Source organism: Lagopus muta, chromosome 14 (genome assembly GCF_023343835.1).
Source record: "Lagopus muta isolate bLagMut1 chromosome 14, bLagMut1 primary, whole genome shotgun sequence".
Lineage (NCBI taxonomy): Eukaryota > Metazoa > Chordata > Aves > Galliformes > Phasianidae > Lagopus > Lagopus muta.
In genome coordinates this window covers 5470488-5493582 of record NC_064446.1, presented here as the reverse complement: position 1 = coordinate 5493582, position 23095 = coordinate 5470488, and the positions used below count along the sequence as shown (strand labels likewise).

The following is a 23095-nucleotide window of genomic DNA, read 5'->3' as shown; positions in this document are numbered from 1 at the left end:
AGCTCTTCCAGAGCTACCTAGAACAGTCCCAGCACTTGGAAAATATCAGCAGTAGATGAGGAAGGTATTTCTGTCCTTGTAACAGCAGCAAATCATTTCTGCAGTCTTTGCTGACTGAATTTCTGAGAGATTCTACAATAGAGACAGCTCTGCTTATATGTGATCTCTATAATAAAAACCTGCTGCTGTCTCCTACGTGTAGCTGGACGTGGTATGGCTCCAGCCTTCAGGGTTTGGTAATCAAAACAAAATCATATGTGACATTTCACTTTTGGGATTAAAAAAAAAAACACAAAACGACACTGTAGATCTTTCTGTTAGGTTTTTCAGTCCTGTTTTCCTTAATTTTTTTTTTTTAATACTTTTTTTTTTGTCTTTAGTTTCCTACTTAAAAGGACTGATGCAGGTAATAAACCTGAAGTAGTTCTAGTGTTAAAACTGCAACTGACAGTAACTTGTTAGGGAGTTTGATCTCCTGTGAACTGATCAAGGCTTAGGTGGTAGCCTCTGTAGGAAGGAGATGTTATCATAAAAATTCCTCAAAAGGTAACTTAATAAATTGGAACAAAAAGTCATAAGAATCATGTCAGCAAAAATGCTTTCTTAAGGAGACTGATATTTTACTGACATACACAGTGACACACAGTGAAAATACATCAGAGGCACAGGTATCATTCTGATTCTTGGTAGGGGAAAAAAAGAAAAACAGAAATAATTATCAGCTTCAAGTTATCAGAGGAAAGAGACCTTATAGGAGTTAGTCTTGCAGTTCTTAAAGGGGATGGGGGCAAGGTGCTGAATACTCTCAATGACTGTAGCTCACATCAAAAATGAAGATAATTTAATTGACAAGATTCAGAACCTGACACACATCCTTGCTTAAACCTCGCTTGCCTGGACCATGCAAGTGCAAACCTTGGTGGAGCAGCACTGTAGGCAGCTTCCCCCAGCAGCAGTCATGTACCAGTCTGAGCTCCCCTCATCCAGGAAGAAACATTTGTAATATGTTAGGCCATACCATAGGAAAGCAGAGAACTGAACTTCTGTGTATGTATTGCATTTTCATTGATTCCCTTCATGTTTTATATCTTTCTTCATTCCCATTAATTCCTAATCCCTTCTGGAAGTACTGCAGAGGAGCCCTGTGTCTTCCAAATGAAGGAATCTTGCTTAGTAATTCCAAGTATTATTTTGAGTTGCTGCACTGCAGACGTTATCACTAACAGTATTCATGTTCTTCACAGAGTGGTGAGGTGCTGGCACAGGCTGCTCAGGTAGGCTGTGGATGTGCCATTACTGGTGGTATCCAAAACCAGTGGATGGAGCCCTGAGCAGCCTGATCTACTACAAGATCGGGAGGTTGGTGGCCCTGTCTGCACTGGGGGGGTTGGAACTTGATGGTCCTTGGGGTCCTTTCCAGTCTGAGCTGTTCTATGATTGATGGCAGTATAACTGTGCAGTTACTTAGGGAATGCATAGGATATTTGCACACTTGGTGACTGAAATAGTTGTGAAGTGGGATTTATTAAATATGTGATGTGATATTATTTTTACCGTGATCCTGATCCTCCTTTATGCTTCAGTGCACAGATAATTTTCAGTGCTCCAAAGTAAACTTATTTGTTGTCATTCCAGTTAGTGCATACCAGATTGCAAGGTTGTGGGGGAGAGTGTTTTTGGTTTCTGGCCTGTGGTTGTATCAACTTAGTGCAGAGAAGAGATCTGTAAATTCTAGAGGACTTGATTGTGGAAGCACAAAAGGGAGATGTTTCTGCTTCTTTGCCACTTTTGCTTTTGTCTACATTTTGTCTACAAGGAGTGTAGAGAAGACATGCCAATAAATGCAGGCATGAGTGATTCAAGGGCATGAGTATGCTTTTCTATGTTAGTTCGCATACAGTCTACCCAGTAAATGCGTTAGATGTGAGCACAGCAACAGTTGGTGTACCATATAAGGCTATTGCAGATTGCTTCCACTGTGCAGGAGGAGAACCACTGAATCATTTTGTTGAATTACAAGTGTCTCTACAGTCAGCCTACCTATAATTCTGCCGGGCTGCTGCTGAGAAGGTGATGACTACCAGCTCAGCTCCTGGGCTTATTAATTTTTTTATGTATGGTTTAGATTTGCCCACAGCTATAATGGAATGAAATTTTGAATTTTGGAAAAGTGTAAAATTTTTGGAAAATGTACATATAGATGTTTTCTAAGGCTTCTGAATGATGTGCTAAATATGTACGTATTTCTACTGCACATGAACCTTATTGGAAGCTCAGTGCTATCACAGGAGACAGCTATTGGTAACAGCAGTCCTTAAGAGCAGGGAGCATGTGACTCGTGAATAACAGTACAGCTTTCATGTTCATTTCTATTTGCTTTTGTAGAAGTTAGAGCTAATGTGTCATGAAATACTAAGCCTTTGCTTAACATAAATGCCACAGACAGGGACAAAAAGTTAAATAACACATTCTGGAATGAAGTTTTTCATTTGCATCTGAATATTTTTATCAAGACTCTTGTGACTTTTTTCCACTCTGAAATATGTGCCAGAAAGTTACAGAGAATCCGTTCATTTTCTGTCGCTTATTTATACAATAAAGCACACAGAGCAATCTTTAACTATGACTGTATGGGATATCAAGTTATCTTTAATTATCACTGCAGAATGGTTGCAAAATCAAATACCATTGGCAATCAACATTCATTATACAATAACATGATTGCATCTGTTCATATTCCTAGATAAGCAGGGAAAAATCAAAACAGTGTCTGATTTATCCACTAAAACTGTCTGAGCAAAATATTGTATCTAACTCTCTTAATATCTTTCAGTGACTTTGATCTGATTAAAGTCCAAAGACACATAACCACAGATGCAAATTTTCCAGGGCCTCAGAAATTAAATGCTGCTGCATTTCAACAGACTGAATAGCAGGAACTATACTCCAGCTGACGTGATTATAGGCATAGTGTAAACTTATGATAGAGAGCTGTCTAAATCACTGAGGCCGCAGGTGCAGGATTATAGTAAACCCCATTGAAACATACAGTGTTCTGCCTAAATGCATGAGTACAAAATTAATTAGGCAGTTGATCACATAATAAAAGTATGATGGATAATCTAATGGAAACTACCAGCTCAAAGTCAATAACAAACTTGATTCTTTTATTAGCTGCAGCTGATTTTCAGTTCCTCTATTTACAGGGTTTTGTGCTTAATAGAAGATAAGGAAAAAAAAGTTGATTTTTTTTTTTTTTTTTGAAAATGGGAACTCAGTTACAGTATTTATCTCTGTTGGAAACTATAACGTGTAAGCAATGTAGAATTTGCAGATAGACATATCTGCAAGTAATTTTCTAAGATATTTGGCTGAAAAGCACATCAAAGCACAGTGAAATAATGAGACAGGCTCCAGCTGTTGAATTCCAACAGCTTTTGATTTGTGCTGTAGTAGAAGCTCCAGGTTTTGATTCTGTGTTGATTATTTCCATGGTACTGGAGTTGATTTGTGCATTATTTAAAAAATAGGCAGTAGATAGCAAATAAGGGTGAGTTTGGAAACTCCATATTAAAAGACATTTTGCTTCCTGATATAAATTATTGCTTCCTGTTCCTATGTTAGCTATAACCAGCTATCTGGGTTTAAAAACAAACAAACAAACAACGATATCTCACACATTCTTTTAAAATGTCTAATTAAAAGAATCATAGAATCACAAGGTTGGAAACTACCTAAAAGATCATCTAGTCTAACCGTCTCCTCATCATCATTGCCACCCCAAGCACTACACATGTAAATAGTAGTTGAGGTAATCAGGAAATGGCATGAGTGAAAATTCTGGGGACCTCAGTGTTCAGGCAGCTTTACTGCTTTCTGTGCAGAGAGACTATTGTGGAAACAGCTTTGTTGTTTTATTTTTTTTCTATATTTTTGTAGGGTATATCTTCTGTTGGAACAGGTTGCCCAAAGATGCTGTGGATGCCCCATCCCTGGAGGCATACAAGGCCAGGCTGGATGTGGCTTTGGGCAGCCTGGTCTGGTGGTTGGCAGCCCTGAAACTAGATGATCATTGTGATCCTTTTCAACTCAGGCCATTCTATGATTCATTGATTCTTCTGGTACTGTGAAGGGATTACTACCAGTAGAAAGCAACAAATACTTTGAAAGAACTTCGGGGGTCTTATAGAGTTTATAGTCACGAGTTTATAGTCAAATACTTTGTCATATTGCTATCTGTGCGTATTGATGTCGCTGCATCAAGATGAAGGTCTTGCTTGTTCTGGAGGGTACTCTTAAATAAAAGTCAGGTACTGAACAGCAGTCTTGCTGTTTTTTCTTTATAATAACAGAATGAAGATCAGAATACTTTGGAAGAAACTACGTCTCTTAGTTTTTTTCTGGATCGAGGTTTACTTCCGTTTTTACTCTGAATTTTAGAGATAGTTGATTGTAATTTGGCTGTGCATTACGTGAAGGCTGTAGCTTGTTTGTATAAATGTCTGATTGGAGTATCCTATTAAGAAACCTTTATTTTGCACTTGGTCTTGTCTGTTTTCATGGTGTTATTAGTTTTTATTTTAGTCTTGGTGATGTTTCCATTTCTTCTGTAAAGTAAATGTGGTAAGAATAAGAGTGTGATATGGGCTTACCTTCAGCCCCATGGAGAAGAACTTGGGAGCTCTATAGAAGAAAAGCTGGAAATGAGCTGACAGCAGCAAGCATTTGCAGCCCAGAAGGCCAATGATATCCTGGGTTGCAAGGAGGGGATGATAGTGGTAGGACATTGGTGAATGGCTTTAAACTAAATGGGGAAAATGAGATTAGATATTAGAAAGAAATTAATCACTGCGAGTGTGATGAGGCTTGGGCACAGGTTACCCACAGAGACTGTGGATGCCCCATCTCTGGAAGCATTCAGGGCCAGGTTGGATGGGGCCTCAGGCACCTTGACCTAGTGGTGGGCAAACCTGTCCAGAGCACAGAGTTAAGACCAGGTAATTTTAAGGTTCGTTCCAACCTAAGCCATTCTGTGATCCTAAGTTACTTGGTCGTGGTCTAGAAAATCCTCAGTCTACTTAGTATGATGAGGTAGTTCTTAGTAGGACTCAAAAAGGTTTTGTCATGAAAAACAGGTTAGTAAACTTTTTTCACATGCATTAGGAATTTCATTCTGAATTTTCAAGAAACAAGTATCAAAACACTTAAAAGAACATTCTTAGGATAGACTGTGCCTGTGAATGTGATAAGAAATACAAGTTCTAAGTGTGACCTTGTACATGTTTCGTATGTTTTTTCTGTGACACTGCTAGGTTGCTTTTCCTTTGCCATATTTCACTTCTCTCACTGAAGAAATGGCAAGCTTTCTGGTTATTGCTGGCCTGTCCAGCAACATGATCCAAACTTTGATTAGTTGAGATTGTAGCCAGTGTTTCATCTGGAAATAATAATGTGTGTGCTGCTCTTTTGGTTAAGAACGTGGGTTAGAAGAATGTTGTATATTTTTGTTAAGCATCCAAATGCATCCAAATGTGAATAGGAAGATCCTTCAAAAGAGATAATGCCAGCAATTTTATTAGTTAAAACATAGCTGTTGAGAAGCATATAAAAATTATCCCACTGTAACATTATGTAATTCTTCTAAAAGCTGGTTTAAAAAAAAAAAAAAAAAAAAAGAGGTTCTGAAAACCACTGACAGCATTCAGTCAATCATGACAGTCTTCATTCCTGTAAGAAGAGACTCTCAGAACAGGTTAAAGATCATGGGTATTTCTGTAAATTAGCAGGAAAGCCGTCAAGTTTTAGCAGTTTGAAATTCTGTTTATTATGGATTAAAACTGATCCTCTCAACAGTTTTAATTCACCTTTGCTTGAAAAGATGTTCCTGTTGGACTCAGAATCGTGAAATTATTTAGGTCGGAAAAGACGTTTAAGATCGAGTCCAAGCTTCCACCTGATGCAGCAAGTCCATCGCCAAACCACGTCCGTAAGCCATGTCCACAAGTCTCTTCAATACGTGGGAATGGGGACCATACCACCTTCCTTGGCTGTCTGTTCAAATGCCTGCTACCCTTTGTGTGAAGAAATTCCTTCTGATATCCTGTCTAAAGCTCCCCTGGCATCACACAAAGCCACTGTGTTGTGTCCAGTCACTTGTCACCTGAGAAAGTAGATCAGCACCTTAACTGCTGCAACCTCCTGGTCAGGCAGTTACTGAATGCAGTGAGGTCTCCCATCAGCCTCTTCTTTTCCAGACTGAACAGCCCCAGTTCTGCAGCCACTCCTCTTGTCTCATTCTTTAGTCCATTCAGCAGCCTTGTTGCTCTTCTCTGAAAACATTCCAACAGCACAATGTTCTTGTGGTGAGGAGCCCAAAGCTGCACTTGAGGTGCAGCCTCACCAGTGCTGTAGAGGGAGAACCTCTTCCCTGGCTTGACTGGCTGCATGAGTTGCACTGAGAGCTTATTTATGTTAAGAATCAGCTAATTAATGAGCTAATTGAATAAGATTGCTGGGCACTCTGAATGCTAATGTAGATATTGATTTAATTTTTGTTTGTTTTGTGAACTAGGATTTAGGTTGACTTTTTTTTTTTCTGGACTCATTTTATCATTTCTGTACTGTGCGTTCTAATGACAAATGTAATACTTAAGAAAATAGAGACCGAAGCATTAAGCTACATGACAGCTGATAGTACAATAAATGCAGCATAAAGTAGTGAATACCAACACCATCTCTGTAACACGGTGTGGTTTTAAAGATCAAGATATTTACTAATAGAAAACAGAAATGGCTCTGTCAGTTAAACAGAAAAATAATAAACATTAAAAAGAAAAACGCTAAGTCAAATTTATGTTTTAATAATTGTAAATGCAAATCTTTAAAGATTTTTTGCTTTGAAGGTGGGTAACTAGTCAGTAATATTGTACTGGATACAATGCTGCATTTTTAAAATGACCTTTTAAAGATGCTTTGTAAAATTAAAATTGAATGAGTGGTAATAAATGGTGATACTTCTATACGAGGCAATGCTAGCCTGAAGCTTTTGCTGTTTGCTATCAACTTTAATACCATGTCATGTATCCTCTTTCATTATTTTCAAGCACGGGAAATATGATAATGCAGCACTTAAATGAGAACACTTCTACAGTATACTTAGTCCAGGCTTTCCTCTTGATTGAGTAATGGTGTTGCTGTTGTTTTCATGACACTTTTTCTGAGAAATGCTGTTATTTCTTTGGGTTTTTTTTTGGTTGCTGTTTATATATAGATAGATAGATATAGGATAGTATGCCAATTTCAGGTTCTCTGTTACATTTTATGTGCAATTAGTTGAGTAAGAATTGACTAGTTGAATAAGAAGCATTTCAGGTGAGCTGTAATACTGAGAAAGAAATGAAAGCTCTTTTTCCTAAAAGAGAGGAGAAACTTGAAAGTTAGTGACCCTTCGAGAATTAGAAGTATAAAAAGTAAAAAAAAAAATCTAATGGCAGGCATGAGGAGAGCAAAAGGTGAAACAAAGAAAGGGGAGGGGAAAAGGAGCTCCTAACTTGCATCATTAAACTAGTAAATGGTAGTAGCATATTAGCCTCCCTATCAGCAGTGATTGGAACCAATCCAGGAATTCAGAATGGGTCTGTAAATGTATCTTCAATAGTAGCCTTTGGCATAGATTTATTTTTTCAGTCCTTTGGGCATTGAATTTCATTTCCCCATCTGCTAAATGAGAACAATTTATCCTAAATCAATGATAATCAGAGTAAACACTATTATTAATTTATTGTTTCCAGACTAGTGAAAAACAGTAAAATGAAGTTCTCTTCCTTTATCAGTGCTTTCCCTACCCCTTTTGCCCTGAGGATCCTATTAGCAGAAAGCTGAGCAACTCTGTTTCATCAGAAATAAATTATGCCTCACTTTTTAAATGTAAGTACTGAAGGGTTGTAAAGATTAGAAATACGTTTGAACCCACTATCACTTGATGTTATTTTCCTTGATGTTCTGAGCTTCTTTAGGGGAATGAAACAACATGTTCTTTTGAAAGCAAAGAGCAGAGTTGCTTTAAAAAAAACACCAGCACAGACTTTGGTTGATGTACAAATAATTCAAAATTTGCACGGAAATATTTTAAGTGATGTATAGGCAGTCTGACAGAGCTGTCAGAAATCTTGGTGTATATGAGAGGCAGAGTGTTTGCAGGGCACGTAAGTGGCAGAACTAGACACCCTCATTTTAAAAATGATTAGAATACTGTAATTCCCCAGAAACAGGAGGCTAATTCTCACTTTCTTCACAAAGGAGCTAAGAATGAAAAAACACCTTTAATTAATAAACAGTGTTGGCACTACTTTGGTAACAAGCTTCTGTAAATAAATCTCTTAATTGCCACAGTACAGAGCATTGTATACCAGTTCATTTTACTCTTTAAATGCTGCACTTTGTTTAGTAGTTTTGCCAGCCCCGTGGCCCAGAGAGCAGCTCCTGTCAGCTCTCTGTTTGAAGCAGTGTTAAAGCGAAAAACAAAAACAAACAAAAAAAACCTGAAACTTTCCCTTGAGTCCTCATGATAGCTGGGATAGGTCTCAGTGCAACCTAAATTGAAACTAAATTAAGCTGTGTGTGAAGCTTTTGTTCATGAATTATCTTTGTAAATTTCTAATTAAATTGTGTAGTAATAGACAACAAAAACCCCCATACCTTTAAAGGAGAAACAGAAGGACAGTGTATACATGTATTTGTGTGTGTATATTTATTACATTTTGTCATGAAGTGTGAAAAAATATTCAGGATTTCCCTAGGTGGATAGTTTGTTTGTTAATTTATTTTTGGTCTTGAGGATGCTCTGAAGTTTTGTAACTTAATCATCAAATGAACTTCTTTTGTATGTAACTGTCATAGGCAGGAGCTGCATTGCCTACATTTGTGAAGAAAGCAAGCACTGGAGTGCTTGCACTTCACTGCGATGAGGCTGTTTGGACTATATGCAGTCCTGGTCCTCTGCATATTTTTTTTATTTGTTGTTTGTTTTTCTTTTTTTTTTTTCTCCAATTCTCTGGAATCTTCTTTCCAATACCAATAATTTTAGAGACACCAAACTGGATAGTTGTAGTTCGTGATGCATACCTGCATTAAGACCATTAGAAAGAAACAATTGTACTTAATAAATATTTTATAAATATTGAATACCTTGAATTCCTAGGCATGTTCAAATTCATTACAGTGATTTTAGTTACAGGAAACCTACAGTAAGTTGTAGAACACTGTTAAACAGTTGGCTTTTTTTTTTTTTTTTTTTTTTACACCATTCTTAAATGCTTGTAAGGTATTTTGAATTTGACTTATTAAAACCTAAGTATGCTTGACTTGGACAGATGAAATAAGATTTTTGTTTGCTTGTTTTTGTTTTTTTAGAATTACTATGTGAATAGTCACCAGTCTTGAAGAGAGAAGAAGAGACAACTGGTAAGTAGTAAGATTATTTTTTTTTTTAATTTAAAATCCATATATGTATATTCTGAATGGAAAATTGTGTAGAATTTGTTATTTGTAGTAATTCATTTGATATTCTAAACAGTTAATCAAAAAGCTGTTGCATGCGGATATGAGGATTTTTCCTATGTTTTTTGTGCGTGGGTGTGTAGAATCAGTGCTAGACACAAAATTACATTCTGAAGTACAGCCTTTGAGGAAAAGAGGCACTTAAAGTTGGTTATAATGGTCTCTGCTACCTCAGCTTACAGTGGGATCAACAAGGATAAAGATGTGATGCTATTGATTTTTTTTTTTTTTTTTTTTTTTTTTTTCAAAACCGTAGGGTGAAACTTAATTAAGGTAGAGAACATAATTTAAGGACACTTGTCATTTTAAATTTATTGTCTGTGATTATGAATGTTGTTCTGGCACAGAACTCATACTGTGCCAGCCAAAGGATCCAGTTGCTCATTGTTTGCAGATGTCAAACCTTAACTGTGTTTCCTACTAATAAGACTTGACAATGGAGGTTTGGGATCCCAGGCAAATCTCAACCTGTTGTACTTCTATTTGGGTGAAATGTAGTTGCTCTAAAGTCAGTGCAAAGATATGAAGACCACTGCTCATCCCTGTTTCAAAAGAAGAGCTCACTAGAAGTAGAGCGTATGTAGCCCCTCTGAATTCCCACAACAGATGGAATAAGGAATTATATTACAAAATATTCAGAGTGTTTAAGAGTTTTGACAGATTTGGCTGTAACCCCTTACTTTCAGGTAGGCAGAGAGAGGATCACTTTCAAACTTTTTCTCCAGTTACCTCAACTTAGCTTGTTCACCCTTACTGTTTTAAGGTGGGATGACTATACCTTAGTGTTGCTCTTTGTACAAAATGCTTAAGAGTTGCTGATAAATAAGTAAACAAATATTTTAAATTAAAAAAAAAAAAAAGAAAAAAAAAAAAGAAAAAGAAAAATGCAAGGCTTCACATTTTGTTAGTTAGGGCTCAGACTTCCAGAATATAAGAAAACAGTTTGAAAACATTGAGGTCAGAACATTGTGACCTTTCTTTGTCATGTTTGCCTTTGGAAAACAGTGTCTTTGAAACATAAAGGAGGTGAGAATTTTATTTCCTATGCTTATTATTCCATGCCTGCCTGATCCCTGAAGTTTGTATTTCTATTCTTTAGTTTTGTTTTCATGGCTTTAAAATTTTTGTGATAGTGTTCTAGCAGTTTAAACTATGATGTATTGTATCTGTAAACTAATTTTTAAAAAGCTACACAAAATGGTATATGGAAATGAAGACATAAATATCATGGTGGTAATTTCTTAAGGTGTAGTTTAAGGTCAGCTTAGACCATTCTGAGCCTGTGCTGCAGTCAGAATGGCAGCTTTGATTTCCCTCACCTTTGACCTACTTATATTGGCAACTGCAGTTGGCAACCTAATCAAAGGAAAAGGAAGAAAAACAAAACAAAACCCCCAAAACACCACTGGTATTGTTTCCCTTCCTGTCCCTAAATTCTCATACAGAATCCCTTATTATACAGTAAGAACTATAGTTCTTAGAAATAGTTTTGAGTTTGATGTTACTGTGTAATTGCACGGTTAAAATTGCCGGTACTAAGGAAGGTATGGAAAGCTGCAAGGGAGAGGTATGGAAATGTACCCGAACCAGCAGGTGAACAGCATTGTTGGATATTCCTAAATCAGCTTCAGTCTGTTCTGAAACTGTCCCCCTAATTCTCTGAAGCCAATAAAATACAGATAATTGCTACGTGAGCTGGAATATACTTGGAACTAGATTTAAATGCTCATACGTAAACTTCTGTGATTCAGCTTCAATAACAGATAGTTTAATTCTTAGTCAGAATCCAACAGTAGGTATAACCGGGACAAATGGTGACAAAAACCACCTTGTTTATCTGTCAGTAACCTTGGAAAGAAGTGATTGGATTTGCGTTGTGATTATTTTAGAATGGCACCTCACTAGTCCAAAATGATTCTGTGGCATAGTGTTTGAGGTAATGTAAATCACAGCACGTAGTTCACGTTGGATGGAAGTAATCTTTGTGCTGTTAATGTACTTCTACCTTTTTTATGTTCATCTGTCACTGAGAACGGATTGAAAAAAAATGGTAAAATAAGTTATAAAACTTAGACCTGGATCCTACATCACCAGCAAATATATTAGTATTTTTATAGATTAATTAATGTCAGTAAGAAGGTTTTTTTCCGTGTTAGCAAGTTTAAGAAACATTTTTTTGGATTCAAAGGAAACCGTAAGATACAAGACTGTCTGTGAGTACCTTTGCCTCTTACACCCTCGTTTAATCAGAAAAAGATCCTACTAACATCTTGTGCTTGCTAAGGATCACCTTCTCTCCAGAAAAGTGGAAGCAGTAATTGAAGAAACTCTGCCTTTATCCTATTTCTCACGCTTGTTTCCATTTCATAACTCTTATCTCATGATCTCTTTAAAGTTCCTTTTCTCTGTAGCATTTCTCTGGTGGTATTGAACAACATAGCTAACACATTTTTAACTTGCATTTCAAATTTGAGGAAATCAACAGAGGAAGTTGGATTGAAGCTATCTTTGTAGAGGTGTTTGAGGATTAGAGCAGAGCTGGTGCAACATTAGCAGCAGCGTATCTGTGTCTGTCTCCTCTTTGCCCATTCCAGACCCTAGACTGATTAACAGAATCTTCTTTTAGACTGATTAACAGAGTCTGGTTTTAATCTGCACATCTCTTCACTGTAACTGTTTATAGTTGAAACAAAATATGTTGTACAACTCCTGCAACTTCACTGGAGTGCAGCATCCAAGAATCCTATAGAATTATACAGACTTCACATATAAAAACTTACAGTACTTTTATGAAAAGTCCCTGTCTCCAGCCTATTAACAATGTCAGTTTCATTGTACTTCAGACAGGTATTTGCTCACCCACCTACCGGTTATCTGTGGAGTAAAAAAGATGCCTGTGAACAGCCATTTCATACAGTTTATTCAAATTGATTGTCAGCAGAACTAGGTGGTAGTTGCAGAAAGTTAAAACCACAGTAGTACTTAACGGATATCTATGTGTGGTTGTCTACTGAATACTTCCAGTAGAGTGTAGTCTTCAAAAAGTCCCTTCATTCCCATTCAGAATGCTTTTGGAGCAAATTTCAGGCATTTTGGTTAACCATTGCTGTTCAGCATTTAGCAAGACTTAGAGCAGATGGCTAACTCAGTAAGATGGTATCTCAGTGACGAAAAGAGCTGTTCCTCTCCAGCAGCATCTAACCCAGGAATTGCACAAATATCTGGAGCAAAGAAAGACAGCACATATAACTATAGCCATATATGGTATTAGACCAGAGAGGGATTCAAAGGGAACCTTGCCCTGCCTTCTGAAATATCTCATCGCCTTTGGGAAAGGCCCATCCCTGTAACCATTTTGCAATTTCTGCAGTTCTATTTTATGTTTAGAATGCTATAGAATGAATATCTGCATACAGTTTATTTTGTCCTTTATTTCCTCTAAACAGCATTCTCCAATACACATTTTTTTCTGGGCTACATATCATCTCCTTTAGGCTGTCTTACATTCTTTCTGGTTGCAGTTCTTTCTGCTTCGTGCAGTCTGTTACTGTTCTGTACCATCCATAATACATTGTAACCATAGATACCATGCACAATTCAAACATGAATTCTCAAGGTTCCACATTTTGTCTTTTAAGTATTTCCATGAAAAGAATGATTATATTTCAAATCAAGGCTTCAACAGAATATTACTTAAGAACACTGATTAAGAGAATTAAAACCACATACTCAGCAGTGTGTGTCCTTAAGTGTGCAGGATGAAACTGATTGAGAAACTCTGCAGCTCCTACATGACAGCACAAAATGCTCCTGAAAGTTACTTGATTTTTTTTTTTTTTTTTTTTTTTTTGTATCAGTGCTTTCTCAAAGCCTTGACCAAAGTCTTTTGCAATGAAGGGAAGTCTGTTTATTCAGTCTACCTATTAACATAGATCATTTATAGTTTTACTTGTAGCTTTGCAGTTTTGTTATTAATTTGTAAAGGGTGCAGGAGAGATATAAATGTAAATATTATTTTCCATCCAAAACGTGGGCAGCATTTGCATTGACTTCTCTAGGGAAATATTTTATAATGATGTTTTAGAAGCAGAAGTTCTGTCAATTTATATGACTATTAAAATAATTATACATCTTTAGGAGTAAATAAACTTAAGATTAAAACTACATAATGGAGCACCCTTTTATCAAGGGCATATACCACGCACCAGATGGAAAACAAACTGTGTTTACAGCATACCGTTATCGCCACTGACACTACTAGATCTACAATATGTTATAGCAGCAGCTCCATTAACCTTGCTAGTTCTGTTAGAGTTGCCTGGTAGTTTGTCCAATCTGTGTTTGTTGTCAGCAAATGCATCAAATTAGGGGATTTTAATTCTGTTTATTGACCTTTTCCCTTTTTCATCATCTTAGACTGTAGTTCATTCAAAATTGTTCTGCTGTTGGTCTGTAAAATGCTGAAAACACATTTCTGAATCCTTCTGATACTGCATATGTAAATTATAATGTTTTACCTCAGAGACAAAACTTCAGGAGAACACCTGATGGCATGGGCGCTTAAAAACCAACTTTCTTAGTCAGTTACCACTGGATGAAGTGTGACTTGCTTGAGCTGTTGAATTTCACCCATACTGGAATATTTTACTGTCCCACAAGGCAGGCTGCTGCCAGGGTCTTTCACTTTCAAATGAGTACATTTAGACTAGTGAAGATTGCTCGTATTGCGAACGTGTTTGTGAGGGACAGATAAGGAGGTTTGTACTTGGTGACTGCGATAGAAATTAGAAGGATAATTCTGTTGTCCTTCCCTGGACATATTCACCCCAGGCTAATGAAATGGTGCTTAGTCTCTAACCTATGTTCTAGCTTGATGGAGGATATGAGACTGTGCACTTTGTACTGTAATTCCCTGATCAGTTCAGTTCAGCAAAAACCACTGCAGTCCCATGTGTCACTGGATGTTGTTCCCATCCTGTGTTCGTGCTACTGAAATTCACATGTAGCCACCGGACATCCCTCACCTGTCAACTAACCAGGCTGAAATGTAACTGTTTTCAACTGCTGTGATTTTCAGCCAAATGTATTCCTTAGCTTACCGTGGATTGCAGGAGCACTTCTCCACAAATAAGAAGCTGAAAACTTTGGACAAAGAACAAAGCAAAGTCACTCCTCTCGCTAATAGTTCTTTCCAGATTAAACTGCCTGTGGACTAAGGTGTTAAATTATCTTAGGAGATTGGAATGCCTTAGGAAGTCATTTTCAATTAGATAATTGTTACATAACTATTTGAAATGAAGTGATGTTCTTGTGAAGGTGCAACTTAAACATTCTTTTTCTCTATTTTTTTCCTTGTCTGTTTAATTTAACATTGTAAATGTGTAGTAGGAAAATTATTTCAAAGAGAGTGCTAGATGTAACCTGATGCTAGCTTTTTGCAACCTCCCTTCCACTTGCTCCTGTTGTGTGAGTAGCACCGATCAGACAGCTTGAATTTAGATCAACAGTACTTGCCACAGCAAGCTGAATAACCTCTTGACCTTCAGTTCTATTGCGATACGTGTTTCCTTTTCTCTGAGGTGAAAGCAACTTAAACTGCAGGGAAAATGAGGCCTGCTTCTCAGTTTAGACAAGATTCAAGACATTGCGTTCAGGCATCAGGCATGCTGAATTGGTAGAGTTTTTTTGTTTTGTATAAAGTATGCAAAATGTAAAAGGTGGTTTTGTCTGCTCCCTCACATTCACTTATGTCTTGCATACGAAGTTCAGGTTGCTGTGTGAAAAAATGTGAGAAAATTAAAAAACTTTTTTTATGCTTCCCCCTTCCATTCTGCATACAACATGTATCAACGTATTGTGGCCTGCATAAAGGCAGCCAGAGTGGAACATGCTTCTGAAATTTAATTCAGATTTATTATTTCAAATCAAAGTAATATATAAAATAGATTAAGAGTCTGGCAGTCACAACAGCAATGGTAGATAAAGGATTATTTCCTCTGCCAATGAACAGTATTTCCGTATCTTAATGCAAAGTTTGTCTTGTGTTGATTTTGTGAATTCTATTGCATAGACTGAAGCCAGCTGATAAATGTCCTTTCAGCTTCAGAGTATTTTGTGTGAGTTTCAACGTGTGTGCCTTGGCAAAGTAGCTTATGTGGTGTGGTGTAATTGCTCAAGAAAAGTAGTCATGATACTATGATACCCCATCAGTGTTGGTAGGGGGACAGAGTAGGAGTTAGATGAGGATATATTGATTTATGAAATTATCAGTTCACCATTGTAATTGCATTTATTTGTGTTACAAGGTTTGATATTACCAAGAAATAAACTGTGACTTTATGCTTGCCTGGTTTTGGCAAGTAATAGCATTTGAGTTGTCGCTTATACCGATAGGAACTGATACATAGCTGACAGGTTTATGTGAAGGTAATTTGAGAGCTCCCCTTACACCAAAGCTTCTTATTTCATAGGTGGCATGAAGCCTGGTTTATGGTCTGTATACCATGAACAGAATCTTAAGAATCTTTATTTTCTAACTCCTGTAGACCTCATACTCTTCTGTACTGTCTCTGCAAACACTGGTGAACAAAAGTTTTCTTTATACTTAACCAAATCTAGTCCATGAATGTCCTTCTAGCACCATAAAAACCATGCCAAGAATGCTAATCAAGTGTCTGCTGCTTGCTTTTGAGGCAAAGCTCAAGATCAGTATCATTCCAGTTTTGCCTTTCTGACACTTGCTTAACAGACTTGTAAAGATTGCAATACGCTGGAAGGAGTTTTGTCCCTCAGTTCGTCGTACTAAGTTAATCTTCTTAGGGTGTATTCTAATGAAGGAAAATGCATCCTTTCCAAAGCAGCAAGAACTGCCTGAGTTTGATGTGCTCCTGGGAATTAAAGACAAAGTGTTTAACAGTTACTTTTTATCTAGTCTTTCTTAATAAGTAAATAAGTAAAATTAATAACAGAAGCAAACATTACATATATTTTTCTTCTTTATGGGCATTATCACAGCTATTAAAGCATGTCTGCTGTATGTTTTGAGTATTAGTTAAACACATCTATCTTCATTATTATCTGTTAACATCAGAATATTTCTGTCTATATTAGATGTTATTCTTTCTTAATCTAACATAATTATTTTCAAAAAATGCGTTTCTACCTGAAAATATTTCAAGCATCTGCATAGTACCTCTGCTACGTCCAATATTTATTGCGTGCTAACTGCTGGAATTGGCTTTTCTGCAGAACTGTCAAGCTGATGAATCCATGCAGTTGTTGGAAGCCTCCTTGTGAACTGTCATATCTACCTTTAAAGAACAATATAAGGCTGAAATCTGGGCTCTCCTGTCACAGCAGAGTTGAAATAATGCTTTTCAGGGTACCTGCTAATAGAAGAGGTCGTTTTTTAAAATGGCTTACGTTGTAATAAATGGTTAAAGAGAGATACTGTTGAGCCATTATTCATTCAAGCCTATTACAGACAGTTATTTGTCTGTAACAAGACAACAGGGAAGCCCAAATTGATAGCTGAGCCCTACCAATACCACTTTGTATATGCATTCCTTCATGTACTTTACCTGCAGTGTTTTTGAAAGACAGAATAGGACGTAAGTTGGTGAGAAGGAGTGGATAGGAAGGATTTTTTTTTCTTTAACTGTTTGGACATAATGGGGAATAAGTTATCTTAAAGGTAGAATCTATTTGTTTCTCTTTGTAATGGCACTTAGGAGATGCTGTACTTTTGAAGGGTGTTTATGAGTAATGTTTAATTTTAAGTTCGTGTGACTAGGATTATAAAGGAATAAAAGAAAGAAAGGATAAAAGAAAAAGAAAAAGAGGGAGACTGAACAGCTGCAGAACAGATACTAAGCTTCAATGTAACTTGGAAGGTGTCCGCTGAGATATGAAATGAGAATTTTTCCTAAAAAAGAAAAAGCTGGATGAGAGCATTCTTGGACAAATAAGTAGTGGGTCTAGTTGGACACAGCACTGCAGTGTGACTTATTTAACCCAGCTAAATGTACAAGAGTTCTCTTTAGGAACAAAAAGAATGGTGGTTGCATTTGCTGAATAAGGGAACGTATAATGGAATTGGTCGAATGAAAATACATGGGGACAACAAAAGATAGCAAAGGATATATAGAATGGTGAATTCCAGTATTTGTTGTTGCTTTTTGTGGATCCCTAGAACACAGATGCTCAAATATGGATACCTAAAGAATTTAAACATATCACAATAATGGATGTAAGAATGAACCCTGAGTGTTGCGTGAGCAGAGATGTCAGTGATAGCATGCAAGGATAGGGGTATGAAAAAATCTTTAAAATAACATTGAAACAATTGCTGTCTTGTCTTGTTTCCAACCTTCATATTTTCTTAAAAATAATAAGAAAAAAAATTCAAAAAAAAAAAAGCTGAAAATTGAGAGGTAAGAAAAGAGTTAAAAAAAAAAAAAAAAAGCTAAAGTCTCAAAATTTGCCTTTTATGAGTGGAATGCTAAGAGAATGCTGTGTTAAAGTGAGAAAATGTATGTTTGTGTCTAGTACAAAGAACAACATTTTCAGGAAAATGTTGTAAAAATTGATTTATCTTGTCATTATGTTGCTGTTCAGTCTTGAGAAAGACTGCATTACAGGGTTATATTCCTGATGGCATTCATCAACAGTGAAACTTAATTTTGGAAGAAAGAAAAATGTGAGTTGAGGGCAAGAGAGGAAGAGGGGAAAACTCCCCTGTGACTAGCTGAGAAGAGAAAGAGGAGCACATCTAGGTGAGGACCTTGTCCAGGTGTGGTGGTGATGCACTGTGTGGTTGGTGGTTATTTTCATTGTGCTTTTTTCCTATTACTGTACAATTGTAACCAAGACCTGCCCAGCTTTGTGTTGTACCTATTATGATATTATTAGTGTTGCTTAATTAGGCGTGTAGTATGCTGATTGTTCTTCAAGATTCTATGCACATATATTATTGGATAGTACTCACCAAGTGGAATACAGTTATTCATCAAGTGAGTATTCTCTTGTACTAACTAAAACATATAAAGTTAGGTATAAGGAAAGGAGAGAAGGGCTTATTCTCACAGCATGGTTGCTGCTTCCTACAAGAGCAGTAAAACAGGATAGAATAACATCCCTAGCAATACTGGGATTTGCAAGTGCAAGTCCATAAGAAAAACAGCGTGAAAACATCAGCATGAGACCAGCAGGCACAAAAGACAGGCTTTGGAACAGCACGAGAACTAGGTGCAAACTCTAAGAACTGTAAGCAAAGGCAAGTTAGAGTTTTCATACAGATAATCCTTTGCATTAGAATGACACGGGAACCTAAAATGGTCTGCAGCCCTGACCACCGCAGGTGGAGTTCATGGCGGTTGTATTCTGATTAGCAAACAAGAGGGAGAGCAGTAATGCAAGTAAGTCTGCCATCCAAGGTGCCTCCCCCCTTTCAGTGTCCTGTCCTCCCCTGCTGTGAGGGTGAGGATAGTTGATAGTGGTAAAACACATTTTCTAATCTCTGTGCTGTTCTTATGTGACAATATAGCCATAAGCATATCAGACCTAACACTACCACAGCTGTAAATAGTATCAAAATGCTAGGTATAAGGCTACATTTTAGTGAAGAGGCTGATCACCATCTGCTGAAGATGCCATATCAATTGGAGTTTAATGTTTCTTGTAGCATCCTTTCTTTTTCCCCTAAGTAATGTTCCTTTTGGAGATGATACATGTCATTAGTTATAGACCCTGCTAATAAAATTCTGCGTGGATCAGCCATTCTAAATATCATCTGTGCAACAGAATGTATGTGGCATTAACTATTTATTTCAGACCTCAGCATTTGCTTGTACTTGCTTGTGTATCACTATAATGCACGTTGTGTAGCTCTATAGCAGCCCGGCTGCTTCCTTAGACTGGCATGGAAGAGATGTGCAGCAGCTTCATTGTTTGTGAGCTCTGTCAGCTGAGCTGACTTCCTCCAATCTGTGTAGTTTTTTTCCTGCCTTGTAAACAGAGGAGTCTGATATTGTGTGATGACATGTTAGATGTTATGAAACAAAGTGCAACTTGCATTCTTCTAGAACTGGGTGATGATAAGTGGAGCCCCTTCGTTATAAGTAGTAACTTTTAGAAAGATGGAACAATAGCAGAGTATCACTGGTAAGTTTTGGGTTTGTGTTTTTTTGTTTTTCTTCCATGGAATCTTTTTGGGGTCTATTTTATTCCTCTGTTTTTGTTAGTTTTAGCACTGTCAGTTGCTTTGAGTTTGAAGGAGCTGCCTGATGGCTTTGTCTTTGATTGAAAATCCCCATGTGTGTTAAATCCAAAGATAACCCAACGCTTTAACTACGAAATCAGCACCTTTTCAATAGTGCTTGGTGTGAGATTTTTTTCTATCAGATGAAGATCAAGGCAGACAGGGGAAATCTGGCCAGCTCAATACTCATATTTTACAGGATGAGGGATTTTCCTTGCAAATTGGAATATTATTTCTTCATGGGAGGTCCTGCATATCTTATCTAGACAAACATGAACTTTCTATGTAATCTAAACACAATCTTTCAATTCCATAGGCTGCAATTCTTTTGTACTTCGAAATTACATTTTCTTACACTCGGAAAAAATCAAAGAAATTACAATACTCTGTATCCTCTTATTTTTTGGAAGATCTGAGCCCTCATATCCCTCCAAGAAGCCCGTAATAATGAGTCTTTTTGAACCATAGATCAAATATATATTTAAAAAGTAAATTCCATAGGGCTGTCTCATTTCTATTTAGCTGTGCTTTAGTACGTCTGAAAGTCTGTATGAATTTCTGCGAGGCATTAACTAAATACCGAGCCTTGCACAGAGGAGAATGAAACTTGTGATTAGTGGTTCTAGGCACTTCTCTAAAATCATAATGGGAAAATATCTGGATTAATTTTATGATTTCTTTTGTAGAGAAGTTTAAAATAGAAATGGAAGTGAGCATTTAGTTGTACTGAAATACAGCTGGAGGTACAGCTGTATTTACAGGACGCAGCTAATGACGACTTTGGCTTTTCATGACACCTCTTTGGTAGGCTTCTGAATGACCTTGTCAAAGTTAAAAGCTCATAACATTCATATTTTGTTTTTATGGCATTATGATTCTGCATAACAGTGCTAAAAACAAAAACACAGTATAATTATACTGTCAATCAAGCAGCCAGCAAAGGCATTTTCCACCAGTTTTGCACCTACTAAACTGTAAATAATTTATAAAATTAGAAGTCACGACTAAGTGGAGGCATTTTGGTGCTCGTGAAGCACTGGTCATAGCTCTGTTGTTTAAGTGACCCTGCATACTGAGCTCTGGTTGCTTACATTTGTCCTGTGAGTATGAAAGTGGTCATTTGTTCTTTGTCATGCGTGCACCTAATAAAAATATCAAGCTGTCAGTAGAGCTGTGAACAGGTGTACAGTGTATGCTGTAATGATGTTTTATTCATTTGAATTTCCAGCCCATTTAGTCTCACCCAACGAACAACGAAAATATTTTCTTCATTATCTGCAATTAATGTAAATGTCAAATGTTTGAATATATTATCGCACAGATAATTCAATGCATTGGTTGATTTGTGGAGTGTTTGCATTGAAATGACAATTGAAACAAACAAAAAAAATGCACCTGAAACCTACAAGTTCTCATCTGTCGTCCTGAGATGTTGAACTTGTTTCCTGCGGTCTCTGCCTCTGAAAAGCAAGATTCTTAGGGACTTTTCGTTCTCCATCTTTATATCTAGTCTTAAAATCTTAATGATTGTTTCGCATTCACTTTTAAACAAGGTTTATTAGATGTGTATTTTTTGTACTATTAGTATGTATAACATAATAATTCAGTTGACAGATATTAATCTTTCATAATGGAGCTCTTCAGAGTGCAGACTGCTTAACAGACCTATCAGAAACCATGCATTCTGTTGATAGGACAGAGACAGTAAAATAGTTATAAGTAGCTCTTTCTCCTTAAATTTTTCTTCTGATTGCTTGTGAATTAGTCTGTGCCTGACTGCCCAAACATAATGTGGATATGGATAATTCTCACCTGTTTTTAATGCTGTTTTTACAATTTAATTACACATTCTAATAGTAGGTAGAACTGAAACCCTTAAACAGAAAATGTTTCAAAGGCATGATGCCTAAAATATTCTGCACCTTTGTTTCAATTGAAATATAATTTGAAAAAATACTACAAATAAGCTCTTAAAAATTGGGTGGTTTATCATATGGTACTTAATTCATTAGTACGCTTTGCTCTTGGCTGCGCTGGACAGCATGCCCTGCATCCTCCTGCGGCACTGGGGGACGTTAGCTGACGTTAGCTCAGGCCTTGGGAGCATCAGCTGGCACTGTGCCGGAACAAGTGGCAATTGGCTGCCTTTTGGACACAGCAGGGGAATGTGGCTTGGATGTTCTGTGTCTGTCTTAGAGAGCATGCTTTGAACACTAGGAAGAGCTGAAAAATATTGCAGTAGTGTTAATTACTTAGCACTTACAAATTTCTTGTTACTTGGTTCAACCAGTAAATCATTTGGTTAGATCCTTATCAGAGATTGCAAGTGCTGTTCTTCATATCTTTGTCAGATATTTTTTTTTCTATGCTAGAAAGTTGAAGTTAATGTATACTTTATTGATGCAGAGAGCTTTCGGTGTCTCTTTCTCACTGCAGATAGCAGAAAAAGAAAATGTGAAGCAAAAAAAGTGAAGAATCCAGACAATCTATATCTTATCACTAACTCCTTTGCATGGAAGGAGTTATGTGGTGGGGCGGGTTCATTGCATGTTTTCCTCAAAGCTTGGCTTGTCACCAAAATGTAACAGGAGCTGTATTAATGCAGACTCCCATAGAAAGCCAAGTGTTGATGAAGAGCTACAGAAATATCTATTTGGTACTGGTATTTGGTATTGTATTGGTACAGCCTTTCCTCTTTCTCTTCATTTGTGGTGTTTCACAAGAAAGGAGTTGCCCTCTGTGCTGCTCAGTGTGGTTTCTGTTAGATTGATACAAATGTATAGCATGTCAAAAATGGAATGGGCAATCGTATCATTTTCTGTTTCACTAGGAGCAGACCTGTCTAGGAGTTTAATTACTAAAATGGTAAATAGCTAGTTTTCATTTGGGAAGTTGGTTATGGCAAAGGTATGACTTCGCTGTTGTGCAGTCATTTATGCCCATATGACATGTATAGTTTTGGCACCTTGTCTCCTTCTTACCGTCTTTTTTTTTTTTTTTTTTCTTTCTGGTAAACCTCTTCTAATTCTGGTCTTCATATCATATTAGATTTAGAAACTGTGGGATTTTTCCCTTACATAGCATTGTGGGGAGGATAATAACTAGGGAAGACAGGACAGTTCCAAGTATTGGGTGTAGTGTAGCAGATACTGCAAGAACATCCATGCAGCTTGTAACAGATGAGTTGTGGCATAAATAGTGATTCTTTCAAGCAGACTGGTGAAAATGGGTTAGTACTTCTAAAATAAAAGTGAAATGTTAGGTATTAAGAAGTGGTGA

The 23095-nt window shown here is 37.0% G+C and overlaps 1 protein-coding gene across 5 annotated transcripts in view; it reads left to right on the top strand.

Moving 5' to 3' along the window:
- The window catches only part of TENM2 (teneurin transmembrane protein 2), a 1003091-nt gene that overhangs the window by 110358 nt on the left and 869638 nt on the right, over positions 1 to 23095 (top strand). For all 5 annotated transcript variants that reach the window (XM_048960706.1, XM_048960707.1, XM_048960710.1 and 2 more), the window contains exon 3: positions 9412 to 9462. The gene's annotated coding sequence lies outside the window, so the exon portion shown is untranslated. The remainder of the gene's footprint in view (positions 1 to 9411; positions 9463 to 23095) is intronic.